The following is a 17,035-nucleotide window of genomic DNA, read 5'->3' on the forward strand; positions in this document are numbered from 1 at the left end:
ATAAATATTTAAACAAAACAAATCATGAACACATAAAACAAAACAAGACCTAGGTATCAAACACTCACCCTGTTCAGCCAAAGCTGCAGGTTTTTATACATGTGACCATCTCTGGATTAGCAATAAATCCAGCAATGGTCACATTCTACACATGTTTAGAGGGACAGGGCTTTAACCCTTTCCACGCTGCCAAACAATAACACACATTCACACATTCATACAACTACATATATACAATATTTTGGTATCCAGTACAGTATATGTGAATGGTTTCATATACTGTGCACTATGTAGGACCTTGACACATCAGTGGTTCCAGAGAAATCACATAGCGTAGAATGTCCAGGAACCCTCTTTTGTAAGGTTTTAGCACTAGCATATAGAGCCATGCAGTGACTTGATGACATCCTTTATCCTCTAAACTTGCTAATATATATAAAAAAAAACAGCTCATCCTCTTCTGTTACAACTCTCAGTAGCCTGAAGAATTTACATTTTTATTGTTGTGGTTTAAGAAGATCAACGGAACATATTCTGTGTTCACAGGATACCTTTATTTATGCGTATTGTACTTCGTTTTAACACTGTGTCAACAGCAAAAAGTGAATTGGTGCTTATGTTCTGAGCCAGATTGCTCTTGTGATTGATTTCTTTGTTTTATCAGTTCTAATTAAACATTTAAGCCCTCAAGCTTCCTATTGTTATGTTTATTTTCTACTAAATCCAAGTCTTATAGCTAAGAGGTCTGTATTAGTGGCACTACAAACAGTGTGATAATGAGTAAACAGGATAAAGACCACTTTTAACACATCAAGAATGACTTTAGCATTATATGTGGAAGCTTACTGATGAAAACGGACGGCTGAGTTAGCTATTGACCCAGATATTTTTTTCTGTCACATTTAGAGGAAATCAGAACTAAGCTCAGGGGATAAACGGGAACATTTTAGAATCTGTTTCATAATGCAAACAAAAGAGGGAACTAACAGGATCAGGTAGTACAATTTTGGACAGCAGTATAGCTATTTTTTTTATCCCCCTAGGGCATACACATTCTCTTACAAAATGTATATAGTGCAAACACTCATACATACTTGCTGAACATGTCTAGATATACGTTATCCAACTGGGATGAATATTGGTACATTATACACAGTTTTTCAATCATTCAATGAATCCCCCGGTTGCCACCTTTTTTACCCAGTGGTTAACCTCTCATCCAAATGGCCAGGTGATAGATCCTCAAACCAAGTGGGTTTGAGGGCAAACGTTTAATTGTATGCTAATATTCTAAAGTCATCAAATAAATACCATTCGTTACACATTCTGTCGTTAGCCCTGAACTACTGAGAACATGTTAATATACATGTATGTCATCACAACACGGGAACAGCACTCGTGGACAGTATCATTTCTGATTTAAATCCTTTGTGGGAGATATGTCCTTTTCTTATTTATATTTTCTAGGCATGCGAGTTGACATGCGTCTAGGTTTCTCTGCTGTACATCAGAAGTCCCAGACTTGTCTTTTTCTTTTGACGAATTCAAAAGAGCATGAACTGGCATTCATGATATTTAGGGAATACCTAAGTTGGATGTCCATAACATGATTATGGTATTTTTTTTTTTTTTTTTTTTTATTTGTCATTAGTTTCTCTCAATTTTACACCATCATTAATAGGCTACAGTGTTTACCCTTTTGCTCCCTGGGCATGATCGTACTACAGAGAGTATGAGCTATGCATTTCAGTGCTACTATATATCAAACTTTCATACAAAAGGTCATAATGCACCTAGATGTGCCTTTTGGTGGTGTGTCACTTTGACAAAGAGCACTCTGGCTTCAGGGGTAATCATGTCATCATGAAGATGTATTAAAGATATCTTATTTAAAAATATGTTCCATTATTTGCCTGGCTTGTCAAATTGCCAGTATTGAATTTAGGCAAGCATTAGGGTGAGTTAAATAAAACCTAGTCAGAATTGTTTTAAACATTACCACCAATTGATGTTCTTAAAGCCTTCTAAGCACTTTCATTATGCATGCAACCTACAGTTTGTATTTCAGACACACAAGACTTACTTATTTACACTAACAGGGGCTAGCAGACTTTTCCCCCTCGAGAAAGCCAGCATAAGCAAACCGTTCACTAAATAAATGTAATTGTGATCAATAATGCTGTTTGGCTTTATTTGATTTACTTTTTAGTCTCTGCACACTGTCATTTCTCTTAGCCAAAGATGATCTTTTTAGACATTGTACATTGTAGTGAAGGCTTGCAATACGAAAGAAAATAGGTTTAACAAGGATGTCTGCTCTGTAATACTGACATTAATGAATGATGCTAAATGTACAGTTTTTAGCCTAGCAATATTGTATGGCTAGCTAGAGGAAAGGAGCAACTTGGTATGGGTATGACATTTCAAGAAGTACTTTGGCCTCAGTGTAGCTCCCAGAATCATTGTTGTGATGTTTATGGTTAATTAAAGATGCATCATTTTCCCTACTTTACTTCTATTTTTATCTTCAACCCCAATACACAAATGGTGTTAAAACATGTTTGTGTTGAAGCTAATAAGATGTAGCACACTAAATCCATGTATTTTTTTAAGAGTGAGCCCTGGTTATAAGAAAGGAAACCATTTTAAAAAAAACAAAAAAAAACCCATTCAAAATAACAGGGCCCAGATTTGTATGTGTTGTGTACATACAAATGGCAGGTGACCACAATGCATTCATTTCAAGTTATTTAACTTTGAAAGTGCGTGACTCACAGGTTACAATGTAATAGGTGAACCACTATTTATATAATGGTTTTTATAAAAACTTAAATAACCCCAGTGGCTTAAATAGTAAAAGCAGTTTGATTTAGAATGGGTCAGTCATACCACCATGGTTTGAACCAACTGTGCAGTACCCAGGGTGAAAACTATACATCATTGCACCTGTACTTCTGTTTTTGGGTCTTCAGAGAACAGTTGTCAGAGGGTTCAAAAGACATGTGAGCACAGAGCAGTTCCACATTGATAATATTACAGGGGAAGCTGATGTTTCAGGACTGAGGGTGAATTACTCATTTAAGAACCGTGTACCGTTATCTGTCTTTATCTTTCTCTCAGTGTAAGGCTTAATAGCCCTGACTGTTTTGTAAATTACATTTAGACAGGATATTACTGTTACATGAGCTGTCTGAAACAATGCCATTTCCCTTGGTTACACACAGTACATTATCCTGCAATGTCCATCAGCACAAATCTTTTTTTGGAAAATTATTCTGTTGAAATCTTATGGCTCCATGAATGCTAGTTGTATTTGTGATGTCAATTTTTTTAAATATAGTGGGCCAGATATTCAAAAGAGGTGAAAATTTCACAAGGCAGTTGCAGGGATTTTTCCTTGAGATGAAAGTTATGTCCGCAAGTGAAATTTAAAATGTGAGGTGTGAATCGCATCTGTTTTTTCCTCAGCTCTGGAGAAGGATTCCAGTCCACTGCAACATTTTTAAAAAATATATGTTTTCTGCAATGCGCAATGTTTGAATGTGGGGATAAATTTGTTGAATGGGTTTGACCTCACTTAACCAATGTGCAAACAAGCTACAATACTATTTGAAGAGTGATTGAGTGTGTGACTGTAATTGGGCAAGAAGGCATTTTAAAATGTATATTTTTTAACGCAGACTGAACAACAGCAACAAAAGAAAAGAGAAAATACAATTAAATTCCTGTTTATTCAGTTAAATGTATTCATTTCCATAGTGTTGTGATATTAGCAATTTCTCTGCAACTCTTAAATTTCACTGACTTGGAAATATGTGCAAATTCAAGTAGCTTACTGTACTCTGTAAATCCTGTCTCCACGGCAACGTTTGGGCAGTTAAGTAAAACTACAGTATAGCTGATAGAAAAAGAAACCCAAACTGGACAAAGGAGGAAAAAATAATAGTTAGGGAGGAATATAATAAAAGAAAGCAAATATTAACAGGCAAACTGTGTCCGAATTTGACAAATGCCATGAAGCAGAAGAAACTGGCAGAAATAGCTGAATGTGTGAATGCAAGAAATGTAACGGTAAATTGCAGCATTCACGAGATAAAAAAAGAAAGAAAATATATTTTGTGTAGCTTTTTGCACAGTCTGTGTAGGATACTGTGTTTCTCCTAATATTCCGACTCAGTGCCTGTGTTAAAATGAACACAAAATGTGTTGTCCTTAATCCCACTCAGTAATGTGTAAAAAAACAACACATTTGAGTGCAGAAGGATTTTCAGGGACAGAGAAAATCCTTTGGATATAATGGATGACGAGCAATTAATAATAATAAAAAAAAACTATTGATTTGACTAAAAGTTCTGTCTAAATGTCTGCAATGCTGGAATTCACTTCTGAATAATGGAATAATGCTGTGGATTTCCAAAAAGTTACTGGAATTCACAGGATAGATTTGAATTAAGCTTTTAAAAAAAGAAAAAAATAAACTGAAAAAAATTAATTTACGATTAATCAATGAATCAATTTTTATTTTATATAGCGCCTTTCATAGTGGACCACCATCACAAAGCGCTTTACAAGATGCAGTAACAAGAAAATCCATAATATTTTAAATACAGAGAAATGCATAATACATGATATACAGTTTTAAAAAAAAAGTGCATAATACATGATAGTAACATAATACATGAGTTAGTAGCAGCAACACAGCAGCTAATAGCAGATATCAGGCTTAAAGAGCATGGAAAGCAAGAGAGAACAGGTGGCTTGAGAGCTGATTTGAAGCGAGCGAAGGTGGGAGCATCACGCACCAAAGCTGGTAGAGAGTTCCAAAGAGTCTGAGCCATGAAGCTAAACGAGCGTTCTCCAAGTGTGGTGCACTTTTGCTTGGGGATAACAAGCAGGCCATGGTCAGAAGACTTCAGCTTGTGGGCAGGGACATAGCGGGTCAGCAGGTTGAGGAGGTACTCGGCACCTGTGTGATGAAGGGGATTGTAGGTGAGCAGGAGAGTTTTGAAATTAATCCTGAACTTTACAGGTAGCCAGTGCAGCTGGGCAAGATGGGGGGGGGGGGATGTGTACAGTTTTTTACATCTGGTAAGGATCCTGCAGCGGCATTGGGAACTAGCTGCAGTCGGTTTATGGTGCGTGCCGGGAGACCACCATATACAGAGTTGTAGTAGTCGAGTCGAAAGGAGGCAAATGCATCACAAAGTATCTCTGCATCCGGGAGGGAAAGGTAGGGACGGACTTTGGAGATGATTCAAAGATGGTAGAAGGAAAATTTGACCATGGAGGAGATGTGGGCATCAAAGGAGAGGTTGCTGTCAAGTACACCAAGGCTTCGTACTGCGGGGGAAGGCAGCAGCAGACAGTTTCTGAGGTTCAGGGCAGCTATATTGAGATTCTTGAGTTTTAGATCCTACTAGAAGGAGTTCAGATTTGCTAGTGTTGAGCTGAAGAAAATTGGCAGACATCCAGGCTTTGATGTCTTGAATGCAAGCCGAGAGCCGGACCATGGCAGAAGGGCTTCCAGGGTCGAGTTTTAATTAGAGCTGGGTGTCTTCAGCATAGGAGTGAAACATGAGGCTGTGTTGGCGGATGAGATGACCCAAGAGATGCATGTAGATATTAAAGAGAAGGGGCCCAAGAACAGATCCTTGGGGGGGCACCACAAGTGACTGGGTTTGCGACACTGCATCCAGCATAGAAGACTGCATGCGTCCAGACAGGTAAGAGGACATCCAGGAGAGACAGGTTCCAGAGATCCCAGCATACTTCTGAAGGCGGTCAAGAAGAATGCCATGATCTATGGAGTCAAAACCAGGGGCGGCAAGGGTAACCACTGGCCCCAAGCAGAAGTCCCCTGTATCTCCCCCAGGCCAAGAGGCAACGATATTGGTAATTAGGCAGGATGGATCGCAAATGCATGGTACATTAATTGAATGGTCATTTTTTCTGTTAACGTAGGTTTCCTCGAATTCATGTGGTGCCTGTAGGTGATATCTATAACACGTGCAATCCAGGGAAATGCAGCGACTGTGTGGGAATCCACAGCATAGTCCTTTTGCATGTCGTTCTTCGGAAAGTGTATGAAATGTCCAACCCTTCTACACAGCGCATTGCAAACCTTATGAACTATTCTGCTAACAGTAGATTTGTGTATATAGAATATATCTCCAACAAGTGGAAGCTACCAGTCAAATCGATAGTTTTTTTTATTAATTGATCGTCATCCATTATATCCATTTAAGGGGAAAACTAAGGGCGAGATTTCAAAGGTTTTTATGCAACCAGGCATTGGCCCTTAAATTCTGTGACAATAAATAATCTTCTTTCTTTCTTTCTTTCTTTCTTTCTTTCTTTCTTTTTTCTTTCTTTCTTTCTTTTCACCAAGACACGCAATGATTATTTAATAATTTAATAAAATCCATTACTATTTAAACCAAAAAGGTTGTTACTGACAGCTTGAATAACAAAAGGTCAGATAAAGGCTGTCTCGTGTTAATTACATGGATTTTGAGAATGTCAGAACTATAAAGGTCAGTCATTCTTAATCTCCTGTTAATTTCAACCCATTTTTAAATATAATAAACACATGCCAAGATATTATGTACATACAGTTAGCTATTTCATTTCAGGGACTTTTTATTACGAAGGAAGCAGTTTTATATCCACCTATATATATATGTCAGATATTAGTACAGGATTGCACATTTCCAGTCACATTATATATTGCATAGTTGCTACTGCATGCAGTATATTCAGAGCTCGGGTTTTTGTGCTATATTAATTCCCTACAGCATATACTGTAGAAAACCCCTCCCCCTCCACACACACACACACACCATTATCATTATCAGCACAACAGAAACACTTACACCATAACCATTTAAACAAACTGTACTTCGGTCTCCATGGGTCAATAAAACTGGTGTGGAAATGTGTACTGGGTCTGGCTACTATTTGCCCTACTCTGCAATTAAGCATTATCCTGACTGCAGTGAGTTGTTTTCCAGGTAATCTCTGTTATTGTACAGGTCTGCAGTACAACTTCTTTGTCTGTACAGTACATCAGCTGTACAGGTGGCAATGGGATTGCAGTTGATTGACAGACTGTGATGCCTTTGCATATTATCTTTAGGCAATCTTTATTGTTCAGCATTCAGGTAAATGTTAAAAATACAGAGATCTGGATTGCATGTGGTTTACAGTCTCAATCTACTGTAGGTTAGGAAATGTAATATATTTGATATGGTTTTATTACACCGTGTAACAATTATTTATTTATTTTTTTTTTTGGTTCCTGGGTAGTAAGTGTTATTTCCTAATTGCTTATGCCTCAAAAGTATAGAAAATGGCTATTATTCCCCACAAACTTTGCTTTTGGACAGTGATATTTTGAAATTTACCTATTTTCCAGAACATTCCAGATAGATTCAGTGCTGAGTAAACTTGGAGTAACTTCTAGAACTTTCTATAACTTTCCAGTAATATAAATAGTAGTATAAATACAGGGGCCTTAAGCCCACCAGTTCAGTTTAGTTCCAGCTGTCTAAGTGGATACATATCTGCATTTTTCTGAGATGGCATCAAGAGGCTGCAATGGTGGCATTCCTGATGGGTCTCTAAGGCGGTTTTACCAAGTTTCCCTGCTATCTTTGCCTTTGGGACAGCAGGGACACCAAGGCGCACTACCACAGGCGGGACTGGCCACAGCGGACTGAGTTCTCTGTGGGGAGGAACAACGTCAAGTGGGAGCCACTGGTGGACCCCCGGAATGTGCTGATGCCACCACTGCACATCAAATTGGGCCTTATGAAACAATTTGTCAGAGCTCTAGATAAGGAGTCGGCAGCCTTCAAGTACCTTCAAGACTTCTTCCCTAAGCTGTCTGAGGCAAAGGTCAAAGCCGGTGTCTTCGTAGAACCACAGATAAAGAAGATCCTGGAGTGCAATGAAGTCCCCAAAAAGCTCACTAGTAAGGAGAAAGTGGCTTGGAACAGCTTTGTCGCAGTGGTTCGGGGCTTCCTGGGCAATCACAAGGCCGAAAACTATGTGGAGCTGGTTGAGACTCTGGTGAAGAACTACGGCACAGTGGGCTGTAGGATGTCCCTATCCTTGATGCTCATCTTGATAAATTCAAGGAGAACATGGGAGCGTACTCGGAGGAGCAAGGCGAGCGCTTCCACCAGGATATACTGGACTTTGAACGCCGCTACCAAGGACAGTATAACGAGAACATGATGGGAGACTACATTTGGGGGCTGATTTGTGAAAGTGATTTACAGTATAATCGTAAATCTCGAAAAACTACTCACTTCTAAATCTTTTGTAGTCATTTTTGTATTACTTTAGTATAAATACATGTTAATTTGGATTCATATGTTGTTTTTTTCTGACTTTATGTGAACGAAAAGACACAAATTCACCCGTTTTCTCATTGGAAATAGGTAAATTTCAAAATATCACTGTCTGGTCACAAAAGCAAAGTTTGTGGAGAATAATAGCCATTTTCTATACTTTTGAGGCATAAGCAATTAGGAAATAACACTTACTACCCAGGAACAAAAATTGTGTTACATAGTGTTATCATTATGTCTTTCAATCATTTTAAAGGTAAACTAGTGCTGGTTTCAAACAGTATTGTGTTTATGGGTATGTAACATCTCCCTTATCCCTGGTAACCTAATATTGATCACCAGCTTCTGATATCATTGCTTTTTTTATGACCTATACTGTACATTCACTTAAGCTTACAAAAGCATATTAACATGATGAAACACTGACAACACTGTTTTATAGGACAGCCCATATTAATGAATTCTGTTGTAGCTGCTCTGCTGTATTGAGGTGCACATTTTAAACGTTTTGTATTATATATTGAGCAAAATATACAGTATATACACTGCTGTGCAAAAGTCTTAGACATGTTTCATTTTTCTACTCTGATGCATCATGAACATCAACAATTTACTCAAAGCCTCCACTAGTGTTTTCTACTATTATAACAACCTTGATTTGCATAAAGACGGGAAAACATTGAGTGAAATAGCTCGCATCACTTGATTTTCAAGGTGTGGTATCTGAAGCATAATCAACAAGTACAGAGAAACATCATATGTAATTGACAAACCCAGGACTGGAAGACCCAAAAAGCTGTCTAACAAGGATAAGCAATACTTGAAGATAATATCCTTAAGGAATAGAAAGAAGACAAGCGTTGAATTGACAACAGAACTGGCAGAAGGCACAGGTGTCTTTGAAGTCTCAAGCTTAATAAAAAGGAACAAAGATTATATATTTTTAATGGTACTTTAATTAAGGAAACTATCTTGGTAAACTCATTAGTTTCAACACGTATATGGTACACATTTAAAATTAGACCGCTTAAATACACAGGTTATAACCTTGCCATGTCATTCAAGCATTTGAAGTTCAATATTCATGGAAACAGGCCGTATAGCTTTGATTTAGTACCGCTAATTACTTACAGATTTTTTAACTAAAATAGTTATTATCAAGCTTGAGTTTGCAATTTACTAATGGTTGCTGAACACACTACTACTACTACTACTACTACTACTACTACTACTACTACTACTACTAATAATAATAATAATAATCTTCATCCTCATCATTATCATAATGAAACAAAGCATGACACATTTAAAATAGAGGGATTCATTTAGGCATTGGGACAATCACACTCTATCAGTAGCAGTGTGATTTAAAATGTTGTACTAATGTGATACAGGAAAAAAATAACAAACAAACAGATTCTATTGCTTTTCTAAAAAAAAATTCACATTTAACACAGAACTCCTACTCAAATGCATCAAGTACACAGTGAAATGATCCGCTTGTCAAACACAAAATACATTTTGTCAAGTGATATCAGTGTCTGCCCTGTCAGATGTAACATGTATTGGTTCTGAATGTGGCTGTATTGAAGTATTGTTTGATAGTACAGCTGGGTGTCTCAACAGCTTGCAGACCAAGTATTAACTTGTCAGGCCTACTGACAATTACACAATGCTGTAATACCAGCTGCTGTCCAGGCGTTCCCTGATCCTCTCTACTAGAAGAAAAATGACAATAAAACAACATTACTAATCGATGCAGGTTAATGTTTCCTCGGCAGGGGGCTAGCACTACCTCACAATTAAATGATACATTTGGATCTGCTTCTGCCATTACCGGAATCCTTTGTGTTTGAATTGTTCTCAATGTGTTCTTTATGGCTAACACTGTTCTCAACAACCTTCAGGAAAGCAGTGATTCATTAACATTTTCAAGTGCCTAAGATGAAATGGCAGATCACAGATCTATTATTTATATGTAGGTATGTACTGTAGGAATGAATGAATTAATGATACTGCACATATTGAATTTCTATTTATTTCAAAATACATTTTAGGAATACTTATCCCCAAAAGTCGCAGGTCTAATGTAAAAGTTGAATAATAAATAAATATATAGTGATTTGCATGCACTGAGCTATCTCATACAGAACCAGGTGAACTGACTGAAACAGGTTTTGTGATGTAAGCCAGTGGTGATTTGCAGGAACTGGAAAGGGAAAGGATGTTTTAGACACATATTAATTGTTGTAATTGTTCAACAGCTTTCATTTCAAGCCAATTTAATTGACTAACAATGATTTCAATCTAAGTAATTTGTTGCCACTGTGAGAAGATAATTTTAACAGAATGATGTGTTGGAATTAATTAAAGGAAAGTGGGAATTGAAATTGTGAATTAAGTTTAAAAGGGAATTGGAATTAGAATTGAAAATGATCAATTGACCCCAACCCTGCCTATATCATTGTTTTTGAATAATGCTGAAATATGATTAGGTGATACAATAGTTGATCATTTAGAGATGGGGTACACTAATAAAGTTGTGTAACTTTGTGTATGGCAAATATCATTATAAATGCAGTTATTTGATAATCCTATAACATTTGAAAGGCTGCAGTCTTTAGAATTCAAAAATGTGGCTATTATTTGTATACAATAGATTTACAAAATGCTAGTAACATCTAACCAGGGTCTCTCGATTTGCAAACCCCATACAATGCTGTGTGTGTGTTCAGTGGGGCCGTGAACTTTGTGTACTGCAGACATCATTATAAATTCAGTTATTTACTAATCCAATACATCATATGAAAGGATGAACTTTTCACAGCATCACTGAAGCTTAGGTATCAATCACGTTTTTTCCGATACTTTGACACTGTACTGAGTACAGACAGAATGATGTATTCCGCCTTCATATTATAATGCTGCACTGAAACATTCCTTAAATTATGTAAACCCCCTAAGTCATACCTGTGTGAAATTATTTATTCCAGATCATGTTTTTTTAAGAGAATATTTTCTTTCTTGTATGTGGTTTGAAACTTAGGCAAATTCAAAAAGATCCCACACAGCAATGGATTAAGTGCATATTCAAATGTGAAACACTTTGGAATAAATTACTTCCAAGAATTACAAAGTGATATATATATATATATATATATATATATATATATATATATACAGTGCCTTGCATAAGTATTCACCCCCCTTGGACTTTTCCACATTTTGTAGTGTTGCAACCTGAAATTAAAATGGATTTAATTGGGATTTTTACCATTTGATTTACACAACATACTTAACACTTTGAAGGTGCAAAATATTTTTTATTGTGACACAAAAGTTAATTAAACAAAAAAAAAAGACATTTGTTGGTTGCATAAGTATTCACCCCCCTGAGTCAATACTTGGTAGAAGCACCTTTGGCAACAGTTACAGCTGTGAGTCTTTTGGGTAAGTCTCTACCAGCTTTGCACATCTGGATCCTGCAATTTTTGCCCATTCTTCTTGGCAAAATTGCTCAAGCTCTGTCAAGTTGGATGGGGACCGTTGGTGAACAGCAATTTTCAAGTCTTGCCACAGATTCTCAATCCGATTGAGGTCTGGGCTTTGACTGGGCCATTCTAAGACATTCAGGTTCTTGTTTTTAAACAACTCCAGTGTAGCTTTGGCTGTGTGTTTAGGGTCATTGTTCTGCTGGAAGGTGAACCTCTGCCCCAGTCTAGGTCTCTTGCAGACTGAAACAGGTTTTCCTCTAGAATTTCCCTGTATTTGGCTCCATCCATCTTGCCCTCAATCCTGACCAGTTTCCCAGTCCCTACTGATGAAAACCATCCCCATAACATGATGCTGCCACCACCATGCTTCACCGTGGGGATGGTGTTCTCAGGGTGATGAGCAGTGTTGGCTTTGTGCCACACATAGCGTTTTGCGCTAAGGCCAAAAAGTTCAATTTTGGTCTCATCAGACCAGAGAACCTTTTTCCACGTTTGCGGTGTCTCCCACATGCCTTTTGGTAAAATCCATACAGGATTTGATATGGGTTTTTTTCAGCAATGGCTTTATTCTCGCCACTCTGTAACAGTTACCCCAGATACTATGCAGCAGCTGATACAACTCTTCCATAAAGCCCAGCTTTGTGGAGCGTCTGGGTTATATTTGTCCCATGGACGGTTTCTCCCATTATTTGTAAATAATTTTGAAAAATATGTAGATTTTTTTCCCCACTTCGACATTATGGACTATTTTGTGTAGATCAGTGACAAAAAATCCTAATTAAATCCATTTGAATTCCAGGTTGTAACACTACAAAATGTGGAAAAGTCCAAGGGGGGTGAATACTTATGCAAGGCACTGTATATGACGGTAAAGGACAGGGAAACACATGCCACCAAAGTAGCACTACAGGGGGAAAGCAGTTTGCTCCCATTAGTGGCAAGTTTTTTCATCAAAATCAGGGGCGAATGCCTTTTACCCTGGTGTTAGAGGTTTGCCCTGTCATCAAAATTGAGCCCTATGTGTTTTTAGCAGAGCTATTTCTACACTGTGACACCCAGAGACGTTTGTACGATATTTTTGGTCTCCTAGATGTTTAGAATCAGTAATGTTTCTTAAGTGCTTCAGCAATTCCACAGCTTATGCTGTACACTGAACTGGAACATATCGATATCGCCTGCAGGGAGGCAGATAAAGAGAGAAGTGGAAAGGTTTTAAAATAAAATCAAAGTCCAGGTATAAAGATGTGTTTTTTTTTTAAATCAGTCCCCGATCTTTAAGATACATCCGTAACAAACCTCTGTTTTAATTTCCAATGGCATTACGCTTTGATAAAGCCTCTGAGGGGCTATACAACAGCCCACTTCACCATGTTGGTCGGCTTTATTTTGTGGACCAAGAGTCCCTTTGCATGTTGTACCATTCTCTTTACTGAAACTGTGAAACAGGTGAAAGATGCATAATAAACTATTTCAGTGAAATGTATGCGTTGCATTGGGGACCTTTAGTACAGTATACTGCTTTCTATACTGTGAACCTCTTTCCACTGCATTTTTATTATATTTAGTTATGTTAAGGGAGGCAATAAATCACCCCTAAGGGGAAACACCAGTCAAATTATTATAAAGGATAGTGGTATTTAGGTATTTAAAATACACCCCAGGGTATTAGGAATGAAAAGTTGAGCTGCACAATAATTAGGATTCAGTGACAAGGGTAATGAAAAATGTATTTGAATTGCTTAGCTACTGTACCTTTAAGTAAATGCTCTTGATGCATGGTAGTGGGGGGATGGGATGGTCAAAAATTGTTCATGTCAGAGCTGCTTTCCAGTGAAGGTTCATAATATGCAAACATGATTTATCAGAAGAAAAACTCATCATCTGTTTAATCAATTTCTACATTTTAGTTTAAATGAATCGTTATTGTGTAGATAGAGTATCATTCTTTTGAAGAGAATCATGACTGGAACAAAGAATCTGGATGCATTTAAAATAATCTAATGTAGCATTTTTATTTTTCGCATTTTATACCAGAATATTGTATTAAATCCTATCTACAGCTAAACATTGGAATCGAATTGGATGATGAATAGAAAATGCAGTTACTTCCATTGATAATATCTATACCACATAAAATAAGCATCTCAGAAAGTTATGGCATAATGTAAAAAGGGACCAGAAAAAAAGAAATAAGTCTTCCTTTCAATATGTATTTGGTCAGGAGCTCTGGCAAATAAACTCTCTGACAGAATTAAACAAATAGCAAGGCATTTATGAAAAAGATGCCTGTTTCCTGGAAATGAACCGAGGAACTGAGTCACCTGGAGGGATCCAGTGGGATTCAGTGTGTTCCGCTCTTAGATCTATAACAATATAACAATACAATCATTTGCCAGGGAAAAAAACAGCTCTGCTTTTAGTAGGAGCAACAGAGAAAGAACAGAGAGAGAGAGAGAGAGAGAGGGAGGAATGAAAAGGGGTTTGCTTTGATTTTTTTTATAGTAACAAATGCATAGCAGCCTTGCTTCATACAGTACTGGTTTGAATGGAAACTTTCTCTGGTGGTGACAGCATTTTGGAAGCTTTTTGGTCGTATTCTCAAAGCTACTTCTTCTTGAAATAAAAAGCATCAATTACTAATCTCCAACATCTTAGGGCTGCTTACAGGTTCTTTATTTCTGGTTGGGTAATTTATTGGGTGCATATTCCTTTCTGAAATAATCACGCTCATGACAAGTCGGAGTAAAGAACATTAAGAATCTAGCCTATGGCATCATTATAACCTTTTACTTAATTTGGGAGTCCACAAAAACAAACAAACAAACAAAACAGCCATATTAACTGAACTGCCATATTATGTTAGGCTGGTCAGTATATACAGTGTCTTAAACTTTAACTCCTTCTTTTAAGAACAAGTAAAAAGTAAGCAAGAGTCATTTGCTGGCATTTTAAATAAGTAGAAACAATTTAAATACATAGAAAAGTGGTGAACAAAAGAACTGTATTGTAGATTAAGTAAAGATGATCAATTGAATGCAGTGTCTTGGAAAGGCTAAAACTGTGCCTTTAGGAGGGGAAATGATTTACACGCAAGCCCAGGAAGAGAGGTACAGTGGAGTACCATCCAAATCTCTCTGGCTGCTTCGTTTCATAAATAATGCACAGAAACGCTCTAAACATTTCCATCCGAGATAGCCTAGCATTATGAAGTGCAAGTTAATGGATAAACTAATTGCAATAAGCAGAATTGGTATTTAATGCAGTGAACACTTTAATAGGGAAAACGGTCCTAATTAGTGATAGTAACTGATGTGACAGCAAGAGCTGCAGAGTTCTTCATTCATCAATTGAATGCTGAAGCTTATGGCAGCTTTCTGATCATCTCCCTCACCACAAGACCTGGAAGCGCCTTCAAAAAGATTTCTCCCATTGATCTGCAGTCAGAGCCTGACTGAGAGGCGAGGGCCACTGCCAGAAAACAAGATGGATTGACTTTGCGCTGTCAGGAAAAACATTCCTCTTTTAATGAAACAGTAGAGTTAATACACTGTGTCCAACAACAAGAGAATGTGTAGAAAAAAAAGAACCTTTAAAAAGAAGCAGGTGGAATGCGCTAAAGGAATGTCCGCCAGATGAGAAACAACAGCAGTAACACTCGCACAACAAGCTTATAATTGCTTAATGTTGTCATTAAAAGCAGCAGTTAAGCAATAACACTAAAAATAACCCAGAGAGTCAATGAATACCAAATCCCAACCTCTGCCAAATCAACAAAAAAAGAAAAGGGAACCTGTAAGTCTTCCTGAACTGCAATTATATCCAGGTATATCCTGTGATGGTTAGAGGGCAACAGGAGCTCCTCCTGGCAGCTTATGTCATTGTCCTTCCACAGTTCCCAACTCCATTTCTCAGGGAACAATGTCCCTTCTGTTTGTTTCAAAACTGCTTTACTTTTCAGTGTATATAAAACATCAGCTACTGAATCACAATCCATGGTATTTTTTTTTTGGTTTTTTTTTTGGCATAAAGTTATAGTACCAAAAAACAGACTGTTACAATAGAGGTCTAGCTGAGGCCTGACATTGAGAAAGTTGTGAACCAGTGACTTTAAACATGGCAAGGCTGGATTGTCAGTAATGTAGCCTCTATAATATTCAGAGGCATGCACAGTTAGTTTCTACCGATTTATATTTTAAAGACTGTTGAAAAGGAGAGCCAGTTCCAGGGCTGCAATATAACTGGATCACAGTACGGTGTATTCCAAATGGTTTCAAGTTCTACAGTGTATTTCACGAATATTGCGATTTATCATTTTTCTCTGTGATCTAATTGGCTGCCATATTGTTTATAATGCTAAACAAATTTGAACACTACGCTCAAGGATGGAAAGTGACCTTTAATCATTACAGTCGTCAATGACTATTTTTTTTATAAATTGGCCTTGGCATGTGCAACTGGGCCTATAAAACAATGTGTCAACTCTCATTCAAGTAAATGGTAATACGATTAATTATAGGAGCCAAAAACTGTTGCTTTCATCAAAGATTAAAAATGAGAAAATATTGCATATGGTAAAAAAAGATAGAATCTTTTAGATTACTCATTATTGGATAGTGTGTAAGATTTCTTGCAGTAAAGAAAAGCACCTCTAGACAAGTAAGGTCTCTATGATGTAGATTAATATCACTCTGAGACAACCCAACACGGTTTATAGCTGTTGAGATGTATGCTAATTACAGGCTAAGTTTAAATCAATACCATTGGGGAAAAACACTGCTAAGAAATCTACAGAAATTATGATTCCCTTAAAAGGGCTCATTATAGTAATTCAGTGCTATAATTGCATTACTGCTGAATTTGCTCTATTTACTGAAATCTCACTTTGGTCTCTTAATGCACTGTTTAAATGTTAATGCTCTGTTCACACTCAAGGGTCTGGGACCATCAAGCACATCCTAGCCAGCTGCCCATCTCTCAAGAAGATGCAGAAGTATTACATTAGACAGTAAATCAACACTACTTGTTAATTATTTAGGAAAACAAAGTGCTGTAGTCATACACTCCACTGTGCTGCTGCAATGTTTAATCTACATAATGTATCTGGGGGCAGGAAAAGCAGCAATGTGAAAACCTCCACATAAAGGCTTTGATGAGAACCGTCTTACAGCTGCAGACACATTTGAGCTG

The sequence above is a fragment of the Acipenser ruthenus genome, chromosome 10 (assembly GCF_902713425.1).
Source record: "Acipenser ruthenus chromosome 10, fAciRut3.2 maternal haplotype, whole genome shotgun sequence".
NCBI lineage: Eukaryota > Metazoa > Chordata > Actinopteri > Acipenseriformes > Acipenseridae > Acipenser > Acipenser ruthenus.